The following is a 15,992-nucleotide window of genomic DNA, read 5'->3' as shown; positions in this document are numbered from 1 at the left end:
GCATGTTTCACGCGCTCACCTCTGCAGGACTGCACTGCAGCTCCAGACAGAACATGCTCAGAAAGGTATTTCCTCTGCAAGCTGGACCTTCCATAAAATCACAGCAGCGGCATGTCACCTTCACAGGCGACATGGGAGCGGGGGACATGTCCCCCACAACGCAGTGTCAAGGAAGTCAGCCTCGTCGCAGCTACGGGGGCACAGACCACAGACCTAGGTGTGGGGACCCTTCCCCAGCGCCCAGCTGGGGCAGCCAGCCCCAGGGCAGCGCCGTCCTGTAACCAGAGCAGGACCACGGTCCCCTCCCACCCAACACGGTCCCCTCCCACCCAACACACTGCGTGTTTCTAAGGCTGTCCCAAGTTTCCGTTCCCATATCAAAAGCACCTCTTTTCTGCTGAGGCGGCAAGACCTGCCAACAAAACAAGCCGCTGGGACCCACGTTTCTGTAACACAACGCCTTCCCTTGAAAGGCACTTCAATGAATCACTGAGGTTAAATAGTATTGGCAGCTGGGTTGGTGGAAGAAATCCTTGTGAAAGTCGGACAGAGGTGCTCAGGCGGGGGTCTCCCTATGCCCTGCCCACCCCCAGATACCCTGCTCTCGACTGATAGCACCTCCTCTCCAGGCCCCCAAATGGAAAACCAGACATGCCTGAGATCCTGCACACGGAGCCAGATGATTCCTTCCTTGGGAAGTGATCCTTTTAGCAGTGAGGGAGCCAGTCACCCTGAGTGCCCTGCATCTGGTCACGCCTCCCCACTCCCCTACCCTGCCCGGGGAGCCCATGAGTCTGCCGCTGAGGCATCGCCTGGGAGCCGGTTGGAAATGCAGAGTCTTGGGCCTGGCCCCAGCCGACTGCCTCTGAGCAGCCCTATCACAGGTGACCTGTGTGCCCAGGTGGGTGGGGGCTGTGGCCTGGGTCCTCCCCAAGGCAGAGGCTGGCAGGAAACACATCAGAAAGAAAGAAAACGGAGGCCCGTCCAGCCCGTTCCAGGAAGCCAGTCCTGAAACATAACGGACTCCCAAGAAACCAAATCTAGAAGCTGACAAATTTAGCAGAAGTCACGGGCAGAGCCTGGCAGGGCCCCGTCCTCGCCAGACCCACAAGGGCGGGGGGCACACGGAACAGTCTATAGATTCCTTGGGCCCCAGACGTTCTAGAAGCCCTCAGTTGATCGGGATCTTGGGAAGCCCAAGGCGGTGGCAACACCTCGTCCAGGCCCTCCTCTGCGCCCCAGCTCTCTCTGCTCCTCCAGATAGCCCCGATTCCCCGACTAGCCTAGCCAGCCCGCAGCCTCCAGGAACCTCATGCTTTCTTGCAGCCACACCTGCAGCCATTGCTTTCACTTCAAACAACCCCACCCGACCAGAATCCTGGCCATCCGAGATCAGTCCTGGCCCTCTCAGCCACGGACCTGTCCCTGGCTGGCCTCCACGACCCGGGCTGTTTCACAAGCAGGTCTCCGTCTCCCTGCAAAAATCTCCCCCAGAACTAGCTCAGGACCCTGGATCCTGCCAGAATCTAGAATGAAGGTCATCCCTGGCCCCTAGCAGCACCCTGGCCCAGGTCCACAACCCTGGCCACGACACAATCCCACACGGCCCGCCCGCAAGCATTGGCCTCGCGGTCTCCCGGACACCTACCGGAGGATTGGCAGAGTTCTGGAATGTTTTGGGCCAGTGCCCGGGGATGGGGGAGCTCCAGGAGGGAAGCCCTCGATCCCCGGGCCGGGGGAGATGGAAGCGGAGTGCAGGCAGCTCGCTGGTGCCCCAGGAGCAGGGTGCCTCCCTGCCCGTGGCCGGGCCCTGCGGGTCCCCAGGCCTCCCTCGCCCGGCTGGATCAGCCCTGGCCGGAGTGAGCTCCACCGTCACCAAGGGGAAGCGGCCCTTGGTTACCGCTGGCTGGGAGAACACAGAAGGCAAAACAAACACTGGACTGGCTCCTCACTGCTGGGAACAATTACAAGGTAATCGGCCAGTTTTTAAAAGCCCTCCAGAAGGGAGGCTGCTGGCCCAAGGGGAGGCTGGTTTGTAACCCGTTCCCTCCCTCCTGCTGCTGCTGCATCCTCCTCAAGACCCAGGGACCCTCTCTCCACCTTGTGCAGGGACCCCCGGCAGAGCAAGGCTGGAGTCTCAGAGGAAGCGGAGCACACGGTCCCAGGTGGGCAGCGTGCCACTTCAGTGCCCAAGGCACGTTCCAGGACGACAGGTGGGCCCCACCCGGCAGGTGCAGACCCTGGCCAGCCTGCAGGGGCAGCCTTGCCTCATCCCCCTTCTTAGATCCCCTTCCAGCAACAAGCAGCTCTCTTGTCCCTAAGCAACTTGTCATGAAACTAACAGAAACTCACCAGCGAAGAGTAAAGAGCTCATTTGCCAGGCTCTAGCCAGGGCTGGTGGACCATCTGCCAGGATGGTGCCAGGGCTGTGGCCACCCCCCAAGGACTGTCCCCAGGGAGGGGGGTGCTTCAGGTACAGCCCGGGCACTGATCCCCAACTGTTGCCTGTCAGCAGACCTGGGACCCTTAGCCAGTCACATACCTCCTCTTAGACAGAAGACATCCCGGAGCCCGGGGTCTTGGCTGTGACCCCAGACCCATAAGCAGAAACTGTGGCAAGCTCCAGTGGAGAGGGGGAGGGCTGAGTGACACCCAGTCCCATCTCCAGGTCCCCCCATGTGGGGGCACGTGCAGGAAGAGGTTTCCTCTGCCCCCACCGCGGATCCTCCATGTCCTCCAGGCAATGGTTTCAAGCCTCCCTCTCCCCCTGCTCCCTCACGGGGAAGGTGCAGCACCTTTCTGGGGCCAGATGGCTGATCTCAGATGGGGAACATGGCGGCAGGTCCAAACCCCAGACAAACAGGGCCTGTCTCACCCTCTTGAATTCCCCTACCCTACCCTGCAGAGGACACTGGTCAGTTCTCCCATCCTGCAGAAGCCACGCTGGTCTCAGGAGAGAAGAGCCCACCATGGCTTCACAGACTTCCTAGGGGACAGAGACTTGGAGAGACAGAGAGAAAGAGAGAAGCAAAGAGAGAGACAGAGACACACAGAGACAGAGAGAGAAACAGAGAGACATGGTCAGAGAGAGACACACACAAAGAGACAGAGAGTAAGAGATACAAAGACACAGAGAAAATGAGAGATAGAGACACAGACAAACAGAGACTCAGACAAACAGAGAGCAGAGAATGAGAGAGACACAGATAGAGACAGAGACAGATAGAGACACAGAGACTCAGAGAGAAAGCAGAGACAGAGACAGAGAGACAGAGAGACAGAGAAAGAAGCTGGAAAGGAAGCACTGGAATGGGAAGCAGGAGGGTGGAGGCCCCACAGCCTCAGCAGACTTGTGTTGGCCCAGGGTTCCCATCAGGAGGGCGGCGCTGAGGCTCTCAGTGGGAGCAGCTCCCCCCTCCCCCGTGGTACTCAGTGGAGGACCCTTCCTCAGTAAGGCACCCAGAGGAGCGGGGTAGTGAGGAGCTGGGGGCAGGGTGGGAGGTTGGGGTGCACCTCTGCCCACCTCCAGCCTCACCCTGCCCCCTCCCAAAGAGTTTCCTGTCCCCAAACCAGGGAGGTCTTGAAGCTAAAGCAAGTCAGCAACCTCACTGACCAGTGTAGCCAGCGGCCCCAGGGAGGGAGCCTGGGCTCCTGTAGTTGCAAGGACCAGCCTGGGCTGTGCTCTGGGAGTGGAAGGGGGACCAACAGTGGTCACAGAGGCAGCGGCAGCTTCACTGGACAGGCTGAGTACCTTGAGGAGTCCCCGCTTTTTAAAAAATCAAATCAGCACATTTGGAGGTAAAGACCTGGCTCACCTGAGTACCTGGTGACCCTGCTGCCTGGCCGAGTCTCTCTCTGCTTGTCTCAGAGGGACCCAGGGGCCAGTCCCCACCCTCACCTGCCCCAGAGGCATAGAGCTGTTCTTTAGGGGGTGCTGAGTGGTAGGAGTTAACACTGGGGTTAGAGTCTTAGACGTGGCTCTGAGATGCTGAGAACTGAAATGGAGCATTTCTGGGACAACTGGACAGAAACTATCAGAAAGACCCCTCCACCTCTCACTTGAGTTGATGGAGAATTTTCTTCCCGACATCCAGGTTTGACTTTGATCCCAGACAGGGAAGAGAAGGGGCCAAGTATCCCTGGGCTAAGATACCAGACCCCTACTTGGCATCACCCCCTCAACACACTCCTGCCTCCCTTTGAGGACCTGGGCATGGCAAACATGGCTGCTGTACCCACCAGGAGCCTGGTTGGCTAGGGAAGAGGTCACTTAGTGCCACTTTCTGTTTAAATATCCACAAACTGGCTTTCTCCTGTAGTCTTTCTCCTCACATGGTGAAGGAAAATTTAAGCCATCAGGAAAAAGTAAAGAGCTTCTTGACACAGCCCTGCTCTTCTCTTACCACTAACGATCCATTTGGTAAATTTCATGGACTGTCCCACAAGGCAGAGCCTGGTGCGAATGGTGAGAAGGAGACAGGCCAGCAAACTGCCTGGTACCCACTGCCTCCCAGCAGAGATGATGTCTTCAAAGAGCTACAGAAGAAACAGGATGCTCGACCTCAGGGGTTGCTGAGATGGGTGGGGGTGGAGGTGGGGTGGGACTCGGGGACATCCCCTTTGAGGGGTTCTGACCAAGGCTGGGATTTTAATAGCAAGGGTGAGCTGAGGGAGGAAGCAGACAGACACCACCGTGACCCTTGCCGTGAGAGAACCCTTCCCCCACCACAAACAGAAGTGAGGAGGTGTATTTGGGACCCAAAGGGTAGTCAGGAGATTAGAATGGCATTTGGGAATTTTGAGCAGAAACTGGAGAGAGGGAGAGAGAGGTGTGGGGGAACATAGTCTGGATGACAAAGACCTTGAATGTCATGACGGGGAGTCCGGACTCAGGCACAGGCGCCAGGTGGGGAGGTGACAGATCAGAAAGCCTGCTCCTGGGACCTCCCTGGTGGTCCAGTGGTTGGGAAGATGCCCTGGAGAAGGGATAGGCTACCCATTCCAGTATTCTTGGGCTTCCCTGGTGGCTCAGACAGTAAAGAATCCGCCTGCAATGCGGGAGACCTGGGTTCCATCCGTGGGTTGGGAGGATCCCCTTGAGGAGGGCATGGCAACCCACTCCAGTATTCTTGCCTGGAAAATCCCATGGACAGAGGAGCCTGGCAGGCTACAGTCCATGGGGTCGCAACGAGTCGGACATGACTGAGCAACTAAGCACACACTAGTGGTTAAGAATCTGCCTGCCAATGCAGGGGGCAAGGGTTTGATCCCTGGTCCAGGAAGACCCCACATGCCTTGGAGCAACTAAGCCCGTGCGGCACAACTATTGAGCCTGTGCTTTAAAGCCCGGGAGCTGCAAACACCGAGCTTAAGTGCCACAACTACTGAAGTCCTTGCACCAGGAGAGTTCATGCTCTGCAACAAAAGCAGTCACCGCAATGAGAAGACTAAGCACTGCAACTAGAGAGTAGCCCCCGCTCGCTGCAACTAGAGAAAAGCCCACAAAGCACAAAGAGCCAGCACAGCCAAAAATAAGTAAATAAATCGATTAATTAATTTTTAAAAAAGAAAGCCTGCTCCTAAGTTCAGCCAGCAACCCCCTGGATTTCCAGATAGAACCAGAAAACACTGGGGAAGAAGTGACATCCCCTCTTTCCACAGAGCAGCTACCCTTGCACAGCTTAACGAAAAGAGCTGTGGGTGCAGATGTTCCATAAGTACTTCGGGGGAGGTAGGTGAAGAACCAGGAAGAAAGAATTAGAACATTTCTTTTACATAAACAGAAAGCTTGCAGTGTGTTTACATGCTGAGAAATACCACTTTAAATCAACATCATGAGAAAGCATCTATAATTTTTCACCTGAAAAAATGAGATGATAAATACCTAATCTGCAAAGAGGATAATGAATATAACTAAAGAGGCCAAAAAGTTCCCAGAACATAGTAGGTGCTCAGACAATACCTGATGTTTACATGGCCTTCACTGTGTGGGGTGCTTTTGGGCACCTTGCCTTTCACGTGTATTCAGGGTTTCGGTGGTGGCTATAATTATTACTGCTGTTGTTCAGTCACTCAGTCGTGTCTGAATCTTGCGACCCCATGGACTGCAGCATGCCAGCCTTCCCTGTCCTTCACCATCTCCCGGAGTTTGCCCAAACTCATGTCCATTGAGTCGGTGATGCCATCCAACCATCTCATCCTCTGTCATCTCCTTCTCCTCCTGCCCTCAATTTTTCCCAGCATCAGGGTCTTACTGCTACATGACATTTGGGTAAGCAGATCTTAACTCTGAAGATCATCTTCCAGCCATTGACAGAGAACCATAGCCATTCACAGAACCAGAGAACCATAACCTTCTTTTAAAGCACAAAAGGGGTACTTCCCTGGTAGTCCAATGGCTAAGAATCCCACTTTGCAATGCAGGGAACGCAAATTTGATCCCTGGACAGGGAACTAAGATCCCACAAACCTCGAGGGGTGGCCAAGAAAAGAAAGGAAGGAAATTTTGATATACACTGCAAAATGGACGCACCTTGAGGACATGACACAAAGTGAGAAAAGCCAATTACCAAAAAAGACAAATACTGTGTGATTCCACTCATATGAGGTATCAAGAGTAGCCAAATTCATAGACAGAAGGAGGAAAAGTGGGAGCCATGGAGAAAGAAAATGGGGTGTTAATATTTAATGGGGACATAGTTGCCCATTACATGAAGATGAAAAAGTTCCAAAGGTGGATGATGGTGATGGTTGTACAGCAATGCACTGAATGCCACCATCAAGTGGTATACTCTTAAAAATGGTTAACATGGAGTAGCGTGGAAGCCTGATGATGGTTTAGTCGTTAGGTCATGTCCGACTCTTGCGACCCCAGGAGCCTGCCAGGCTCCTCTGTCCATGGGATTCTCTAGGAAGAATACTGAAGTGGGTTGCCATTTCCTTCTCCAGGGGATCTTCCCAACCCAGGGATTGAAGCCGGGTCTCCTGCATTGCAGGCAGATCCTTTACCCACTGAGCTACGAGGGAAGCATAGAAGCATATACACTACCATATGTAAAATAGATAGCCAATGGAAACTTGCCGTATGACTCAGGGAACTCAAATGGGGGCTCTGTAACAACCTAGAGGGGTGGGAAAGGGTGAGAGGTGAGAAGGAGGTTGGAGAGGGAGGGGACATATATATACCTATGGCTGATTCATGTTGATGTATGGCAGAAATCAAACCAAGATTGTAAAGCAATCATCCTTCAACTTTAAAAAATCTACAAACAAACAAACAAGCAAAAATCTAAAAATGGTTAATTTTACGTATACTCTACCACAGTTTAAAAAGTGCTTTATTTTATATGAAAATAAGGAAGGAAAAAAATGTGAGACACAAAAAGTGATGAAAAGGGGAGTGGGTCCCTCTATTCTGATGCTACGGGAACAAATGCTGGACAAAGCTAAGGTGTTTGACCACCACCCCTGGACCCACCTCATCAGCATCTCTAAGTCAACTGATGGCCAAAGCTGTCCACACACATTGTCCCAGGAGTCATGCTGGAAAGTCGGCAGAGACAGAATGTCACCATTTACTTGGCTAATGGGGTCCTTAGAACCCCCTGGCCAATCTGTCTTATTTTTCATTTGGAGAAGGACTTGAATACCCGTGGGGGTGCTCATATGCTGTTTCTCACTGCAGGTGCCTCACAAACCTGATCAGGAGGCAGCACTGGTGGGAAACAGAGGTGGACTTAAAAAGGAAGATCCATTTATGAAAGGCCAGGCCTCAAATGGCTAAGAAGCTGGGACAGGTTGCTGTCCAGGAAATGACTCATGTCTCCCTTGGTCCCTTGAGACTGCTCGGGAACAGACACTGAATAGCACACACGGAGATACTTGAGATTCTCATGAGGAAGGCAGCTTCTGGCGGAGTCCCCCGAGGACCCTGGGACACCTGGGGTGGCAGGTGCCCAGCACGGCCCCCAAGGGCGGCTCAGTCCACACTCACAGGTGAAGCACCACTGAAACCAAACCGGAATGCCACAGAGCTGGGTGCCAGGGCTCTTCTCCTGCAGCCACCCACACTTCCTGTGACCTCGGTCACCCTCTGTGCACTCAGGCTGCAGAAACCAGCAAGCTGACTTCAGGCCCCAGACATTTCAGGGAACGTGCTCTTCCACATTAGGTCCTCCTCATCAATACATTGAACGGCCTAAAAAGCATCTACCTTGCAACTGCATTTGAAAACCCTGACCGTGACCTTGACCTTAATATATTGGTTTCTGTGACAGTGTGCTCCCTGTTCTCCAAGGCTCTCACCCAGCTCCTTCGCCAGTTTTTCCTCCTCTCCTTAATCACAGATGTTCCTCTCTCCGTGGGCTCCTCTGCTCTCACGGCTCCAGGGAGCATCTTCCCTTGAAATTGACACATCACCCTTATGGCGACCACATCATTGAACAGCATGACTCTTTTGGCAACCCTGCCCTGCATCCCACACCGCTCCCTGCCAGGCTCAAACATGGCCCCTTCTCAGCCTCTGCATCTCTGCCAATTTCTGTCCTCCTTCTCCTGGTCAGTCACCCAGATTCAAACCCTTCATCTTCCTGGATTCCTCCTCCTCTTGGCTTTCCACATTATCATCAAATGGTAGAAATCCCACCCCCCAGAGTTGCCCAAATCTGTCCCCCACTCTCATGGTTCAAGACTTTATCACCTGCAAAGTTAGTGTAGGAGTCTCCAAAATTGGTCTGCCTGCTCACAACACCTCTCTGACCCCGTCGGATCTTCCTAAAACACTCTCATTTAGATATTACTTTTTCACCTTGAAAATATGTAACTCAAACATGTACAAAAGAGACACATATTTTCAGCACCTAAAATGAACTGCTGTCAACAGCTTGTCACATTTGCTTCTGGTCCTTTACTGCATAATGGTCAAATGGCCAGAGGACCTGATGAAGCAACTCAGGAACAAAAATTAAATGCAAGTGATAAACTTATACGAAAAAAACACCTGACCTGTCTGGTAAATAGGGAGACAAAAAATTAAGTACTAATAAGTGATCCATCACCTTGCACCCACCGGCCCAGATTTCTGCACAGTCAGTGGAGAGATGGCACCTACTACCGACAGGCAGGGAGGAAGTTGTGCACTCAGGTTGCTCATGGACTCTGAACCTCGCAGCTTTGGGGAAACGAACTGAGGAATGAGCCAGCAATGCTGCTCCTGGAGCGTGGGCCACAAGAATAAAAGCACCTGGACTAAGGATATCTACACAGGTGCTTATTACAGAGGCACTGCCATTTTCCGCCAGTCCAAATTAAGTGTTGCCATCATGTTCAATTGATCAGGTGGCAGGTGGACAACTCTATCACATCTGTACCATGAACCATTCATCACACAGCAATTAAAAGAACAAGGTAGAACCATACTGAAGCCTGGAGGCATCACCACATGCATTCAGTGAGAACAACAGGGTAGACTATGAAAGGAAAGCCCATTTTAATCAGTGGTGTCCCCTGATTTTCTGATGGTCCCGTGGCTAAGACTTCGTGCTCCCAGTGCAGGGAGCCCGGGTTCAATACATGGTCAGGGAACTAGATCCCACATGCTGCAACTAAGAATTTGCATACTGCAACTAAAGACCCCACATGCCCTAACTAAGACCTGGTGTAGCCAAATATTTTTTAAAAACACAAATAATTGTGTCCCCAAAGACACATACATATATGCCTGGGCAGGAAGGAAGGTATGGAGCTACTCAGGGTGTCTTACCTGTCCATAAAAGGTTTAGGTTAAAAGAATTAGGTTAAAAGAATTAGAAAAAAACAGATGTTGTCAAAGATATGGAGAAATCGGAACCCTTGCGTACTACTGGTAGGGACGTAAAGCAGTGCAGCCACTGTGGAAAACAGTATGGAGGTTCTAAAAACAGAATGACCATATTTCATTTCTGGATATAGACCCAAAAGAATTAAAAGCAAGGTCTCAAACAGATATTGTACACCTAGGTTCACAGCGGCATTATTCACAATAGGCAAAAGGTGGAAGCAACACAAGTGTCCATCAACTGATGACTGGATAAACGAAATGTATAGATCCATTTGACCTTAAAAAGGAAGGAAATCCTATCACAGGCTACAACATGGATGAACCTTGAGAACATTATGATAAGTGAAATAAGCCAGTCACTAAAAGGCATATACTGTGTGATTCCACTTGCATAAGGTAACAAGAATACCTCAAATTCATAGAGACAGGAAGTAGGATGGCAGATGACGAAGGCTGGGGGAGGGGGACATAGGGAGTTGTTTGTTTCTTTAATGGAGACAGTTTCAATTTTGCAAGATGTAAAGAGTTAGGGAGCTGGATGCTGGTGATAATTGCCCAACACTGTGAATGTACTTAACACTACTGACCTATACACATAAAAATGGTTAAGATGTCATGCTCTAACTTGAAAAGATACATGCAATCCAATGTTCACAGCAGTATTATTCACAATAGCTATGACAAGGAAACAACTTAAATGTCCATTGACAGAGGAATGGATGAAGAAAATGTGGTACATAAATACAATGGAACATTACTCAGCCATAAGAAGAATGAAATAATGCCATTTGTAGCAACATGGATGAACCTAGAGATTATACCAAGCGAAGTAAGTCAGACAAAGGCAAATATCATATGGTATCACTTACATGTGGGATCTTAAAAAATGATACAAGCGAACTTATTTACAAAACAGAAACAGATTCACAGACATAGAAAACAAATTTACGGCTACCAAGAGTTGGGGGAAAATTAGGAGTTTGGATCAACAGATACACACTACTATTGAAAATATATAAACAAAGACCTACTTATAGCACAGGGAACTATACTCAACATCTTGTAATGACCTATAATGGAAAAGAATTCAAGAAAGAATGAATGTGTGTGTGTATATGTGTATGTGTGCTCAGTCGTGTCCAACTCTTTGGGATCCCATGAACTGTAGCCCGCCAGGCTCCTCTGTCCATGGAATTTTCTAGGCAAGAATACTGTAGTGGGTTGCCATTTTCTACTCCAGGGGATCTTCCTGACCCAGGGATCAAACTTGCATTTCCTGTACTGGCAGGCAGATTCTTTACCACTAGCAACACCTAAGAAGCCCTAAGAAAGAATAGAAGTGTTCTTTCAGATATATGGCTATATCTGAGTCACTTTGTTCTACACCTCAAAACTAACACAACATTGTAAATCAACTATACTTCAATTTAAATTAAAAAGGAATAAAGAAGAAAAAAAAAGATGTTATGGACTGAATGTGTCCCCCCAAAACTCATATGTAGAAACCCTAACCCTTAAAGTGATGGTTTTAGGAGTTGGTTCTCTGAGAGGTGACTAGATCATGAGGGTGGAGCCCTCGTGAATATAATTAGTGCCTGTATGAAAGAAACAGGAGAGGGATGATCTTCTGCCACATGAGCACATAACAAGACAGCTGTCTGCAAACCAGGAAGACGGCTCCCACCAGACACCAGCGCTACCAGCTCCCTGACCTTGGACTTCTCAGCCTCCAGAACTGCCTGCTGTTTGAGTCACCTTGTCTCTAGCATTCTGCTTTGACCACCCATGATCACAAGGACAAACATCTGAGACGGGCACCAAAGGCTGCTCCCACACTGACCTCAGCCCACTCTGCCACAGAACTGCTTTCTCTAGGAATGTTCCCTCATTCCTCCAGCTGCTCCCTTCCCCTAGTTTGGCTCACACACGTGTCCATGCTACTCCACACCGTCCACTCACCTGGAAGGCTGTCACTATAGAACCAGGCAGACGCTCCAGGGCCCTCTGCACATTCTCCATCACCTTGAACACCTGCATCCATGGGCATAGTCCCTTTCCTTTCCATAAGCTCATTAGACCTTTTTTTTTAAATCTGGCTGCACCAGGTCTTAGTTGTGGCATGTGGGCTCTAGTTCTGTGACCAGGGGTCGAACGCAGACCCCCTGCATTGGGAGGGCAGAGTCTTAGCTACTGGACCACAAGGGAAGTCCGTCCTGTTAGGCTTTGAAACAAGCCCTCCCTGTGTGACTAGTGCCCTAATGCAGATACCCAGGAGCTGATTAAAACCTTTGCTGAGATAGGATACCTTGTGTACCCCAAACGGTGGTTCAAGACCCACTCAGCCTGTCAGGTTTCTCCTTCTCTCTGCACACCTGTTCCCAGATTATTCTGAACCAGCTGTCCGTCATCTGGATCAATTTTCCTCCCTGGACTCTAAGGCATCAGGCCCAGAAAAAAAACTCTAAAAGCTTCAGAACATCAAAGTTTCAAGAATGAAGTCTGTAGGTGATACCACCCACAGAATATTCTCCACACACCTCCCATTGCACACATTTGCACCCAAGCCTGTCGTCCTCCAAGGCCGAGGCCTGAGAGGTCTCCTGGACTCCAGCTGACTTCTGACTGGCTGTCAGGCCTACCTCCCGAAACAATCTCCACCCCACTGTCTTCTGCACCCCCTCATCTGTCCCCTTCACCACCCTCATCACCTTTCCAGAATACTTGCTGCACGCGGGGTCGTTCTCCTCCAGCGCTGCGGTGAAGTCCTCTGACGGTAGGGCATGCACCCTCCCTCCATTTGGGATCTCACCTTTGTCTTCACCTGACCCTAATGCAGAACTGAACCACCTCGTTCCCTCATCTTGCTTTACACACTCAGGACTCTTTCAGCAATTTGTCTGGGACGCCTCCCCCACTGCCCCATCCAGCCCCCCACCCCCACCCCAGCCCTGAGAACTCTCCTGCACTCCCGCAAGCCTTACTACCATTTACCAACAACTCCAGCAAATGTAGGCTCCACACATGTTGGCTCAGTGCATCTTAACCAGGGTGATTTTACCCCCAGGGGACATTTGGCCAGGTCTGGGGACATTTTTCGTGGTCACAGCTGGGGTGACATCTCATGGGTGGAGGCCTGCTACAAAATGAACCTGCCCATAAAGTCAACAGTGCAAGGTTAAGAAACCCAGAGACAGAGTGGGCTTCAGATGGAAGAATACAGTGCATCCTTGGGACAAAGCCATCTTCTTGTGGCCAGAAGTACAACCCAGGACAACCATACCTGTGACTTCAGGTCAGGGCAAGGCCACGCCTGGAAGAAGGTGGCTGAGTAGGAACCCAGCACCCATCCCAACAATGTCACCAGCCTTCTGTGTCACCTTGAGCAAGACATTCAGCCTCTCTGGGCATTAGGTTTCCATTAGGTCTATAAAATGGAGGGTTGAAGATCAGCTCTTCCCTAAAGTGATCTGGACAGATCCTGAAAAATTGTTTCTAAGTTTGGGGGAATATTATATTCCCTCCTAAAGAGTCAGAGAACCCATCAGCATCTTCAAGGCTCTGAGAAGTCCTGCAGGCAAAGTTCAGCTTGGCAGGTTTCAACTCTAGCGGTTCCCACCCTGGAAGAGAAGGGGATGTTCTTTCCACACTTTTTCTCTCCATATCCTGAGGGACTCCAGTTTGGAGGGCCTCCAAATCTCTCTTGGCTCTGCTGCTTCTCAATTCTAGGATGAGCAGGGCTCTGCTTCCTCCCAAGGCCACACTTCTCTGGCTCTAAAGAAGGTGTGAAAGCATGCTGCCAGCTGAGTGCTCTCCAGTGGGATGTCAGGGGCTGCTTACTGCTCCACTGACTCTCTGCTGGGCCACACCCTGCCCCCAAGTTCCCTGAGGGTGGGTCCAGTGGAGCAAGGTCAGAAGCATGCTTTTTGGTGGGTAATCTTGGCTGGTTCTGAGCCTCCATTGGGCCTCTCCTCTTAATCTAGGCCAGGGTTTGACAAACAATGACTCCATGGGCCAATCTGGCCCACTGCCTGGTTTTGTAAATAAAGTTTTATTGGCACACAGCCACTCCCTTTGGTTTACACATTGCCTCTGGCATTCCCGCTCACCTGCTGTAATAGCAGAGTCAAGTAGTTCCAACAGGCCTAAATATTTACACTCTGGCTCTTAGAGTTTGGGAACCCTTGATCTAGATCTTAAGAAGCGGTGTCCACCGGGATTTCCCTGGTGGTCCAGAGGCTAAGATGCTGCTCCCTCAATGCAAGGGGTCTGGGTTCAATCCCTGGTCGAGAACTAGATCCTGCACACCACAACTTAAGATCCCGTATACCGCAATGAAAATTGAAGATCCCATATGCTGCAAATAATACCTGGTACAGCTAAGTTAATTAGTAACTTTAACAAATAATTGAAAAATAAAAGAATGGGTGTCTCTCATGGTGTCTACAGGAGCCAAACTTCTCTCACAAACTCCTCCAAGAGCCTGTTGTAGCAGGCCCAGGCCTCCATGTGTACTTGAATGACACACAGTGACCAAAAAACAGGAAGGAGCCAAGATCCTGCAGTCTGCCCACCCCACAGCCACACCCTCTATCTCCTTTACCCACATATGCCCCACCACAGCCTTCCCTGGACCCCAGTGTTGCCCCCTCCCCTCACAAACCAGAGCTCATTTACAGCAGAATGTATCAGCCTTCTTTTGGTTATGCACCCCGTTTGCTAGCTTTTAAGCAGGTATCTCCCTAAAGACATATATTGGACACATATTATACTCACATGCTTCTGTATCAATAGATGGCATACATCATGAAACACACACAAAAAAACCCCCAGATATTCAACAAGAGGAGATAAAAGTACAAATAAAGCTACTAATTTCTACCTATAACCCTGCAGACCATCTTAGACACAGCCACTCTGGAGGCAGCTAGCTCATGGAGTCCCCTGGCACCCTCTACATGTTTATCATGTGGACAAAGGGGGGCTGCTTTCTCTGTTTTTGTTGTTTCTCTTTTTTATTTTTGGCCATGCAGGGATCTTAGTTCCCCGACTGGGGCTGGAACCCAGGCCCTCGGCAGTGAGAGTGCAGAGTCCAAGTCACTGGTCTGCCAGGGAATTCCCAACAAAGGGGGCTGGGCTCATCTGCAGCCGGCGACAGCAGATAAGGATGGGGAGTCATCTTGACACCCAGCCCTGAATGTCTGCCCCAGAAGATGCATGGAGGTGGGAGGAGGGGAGGTGGAGGCCTGGGATCTAAGGACCCAGGAGCCTCGGCCACCTGGCTGTGGCAGGAAGGGAAGGATTAGGGACCCCCCCCAGAGATGACGCCAGCGGCTCCCAAGGCAGCGAACACCACAGCGCATCCAAGGGGATTTTTATGTTTTGACTCAGAGGCAACAAGTCTTTCAAATTAAACCAACACAGACTAAACTGCAGTAAAGAGGAAAGCCCCTTCTGAACAGCCGGCCGGGGGTTACCACCGCCAGGCGAGTGGGAGGGAAGACGGCTAGCTGCGGGGCTGGGGAGGAGGGGGTGGGCGGAGCAAAGGGTGACCGTGTCCAGTGGCCCCTTTCTGGAAGGTGGGCATTGCAGGTGCAGGAGAGCCCGTGGGCATGGCAGCGTTGGGGTCCTCAGGCTCAACCCCCAGTTCCAGGGCTGGGCCTCCCAGCCCTCATTCCCATCCTCCCAGGCTAGCCTGCCCAGCAGGAAACACTGGGCCAGAGGCAGGCAGCGACCCCAGGGGAGCGACGTGGCATCTCACCTTCTTAGCCACTGCTCAGGGGGCCATTTGGACCCCACCCACTGACTTTCTTACAGGCACTTTGGGTGACTGAGTGGTGATGCTTCGTTAGCCAAGAAATCTGATGAGCACCAAAGACCCAACCAACCAAAGTCAGGGCAGTGCAAATTCAGCCCCATGGAGAACATTCCACCAGACAGCTCCAAACTTCCAAGCCACACTCGTGGGAACAGGCAGGGTGCAGGGTGGGGTGGGTGGGTTACTCTGACCTCATGGACCCCAGGCCCCCTGAAGCATCATCTCTGCTCCCAGGATGAGTCAGGGTGGACGAGGGGACTTGAATGTATCTTCCCTTGATTTTTTATGGAGCAAAAAAAATTCAACCGCAGGGAGTTTTATGCCAGCCCAGGAAGCCGGGCCACCCAAGTGAAAAGGCGG

General features: G+C 51.2%; 1 protein-coding gene and 1 long non-coding RNA gene across 4 annotated transcripts in view; one reads left to right on the top strand and one right to left on the bottom strand.

Moving 5' to 3' along the window:
• The window catches only part of SPSB1 (splA/ryanodine receptor domain and SOCS box containing 1), a 74,591-nt gene that overhangs the window by 30,186 nt on the left and 28,413 nt on the right, over positions 1 to 15,992 (bottom strand). The window contains exon 1 of one of the 3 annotated variants that reach the window (XM_081489347.1): positions 1,649 to 1,878. The exons of the other annotated variants lie outside the window; for them this stretch is intronic. The gene's annotated coding sequence lies outside the window, so the exon portion shown is untranslated. Of the gene's footprint in view, positions 1 to 1,648; positions 1,879 to 15,992 lie in introns of those variants that run through there. 3 annotated transcript variants of the gene reach the window in all.
• LOC145505956 (uncharacterized) lies at positions 1,182 to 6,494 on the top strand. The gene is made up of 2 exons (XR_014053405.1): positions 1,182 to 1,971; positions 2,110 to 6,494. It is a non-coding gene; the product is annotated as an uncharacterized LOC145505956 (long non-coding RNA).

The sequence above is a fragment of the Giraffa tippelskirchi genome, chromosome 5, assembly GCF_054371585.1.
Source record: "Giraffa tippelskirchi isolate mGirTip1 chromosome 5, T2T-mGirTip1v1.2.pri, whole genome shotgun sequence".
NCBI classification, from domain to species: Eukaryota; Metazoa; Chordata; class Mammalia; order Artiodactyla; family Giraffidae; genus Giraffa; species Giraffa tippelskirchi.
The sequence above is the reverse complement of the archived record's forward strand: the minus strand, read 5'-3'. Positions and strand labels throughout refer to the sequence as shown.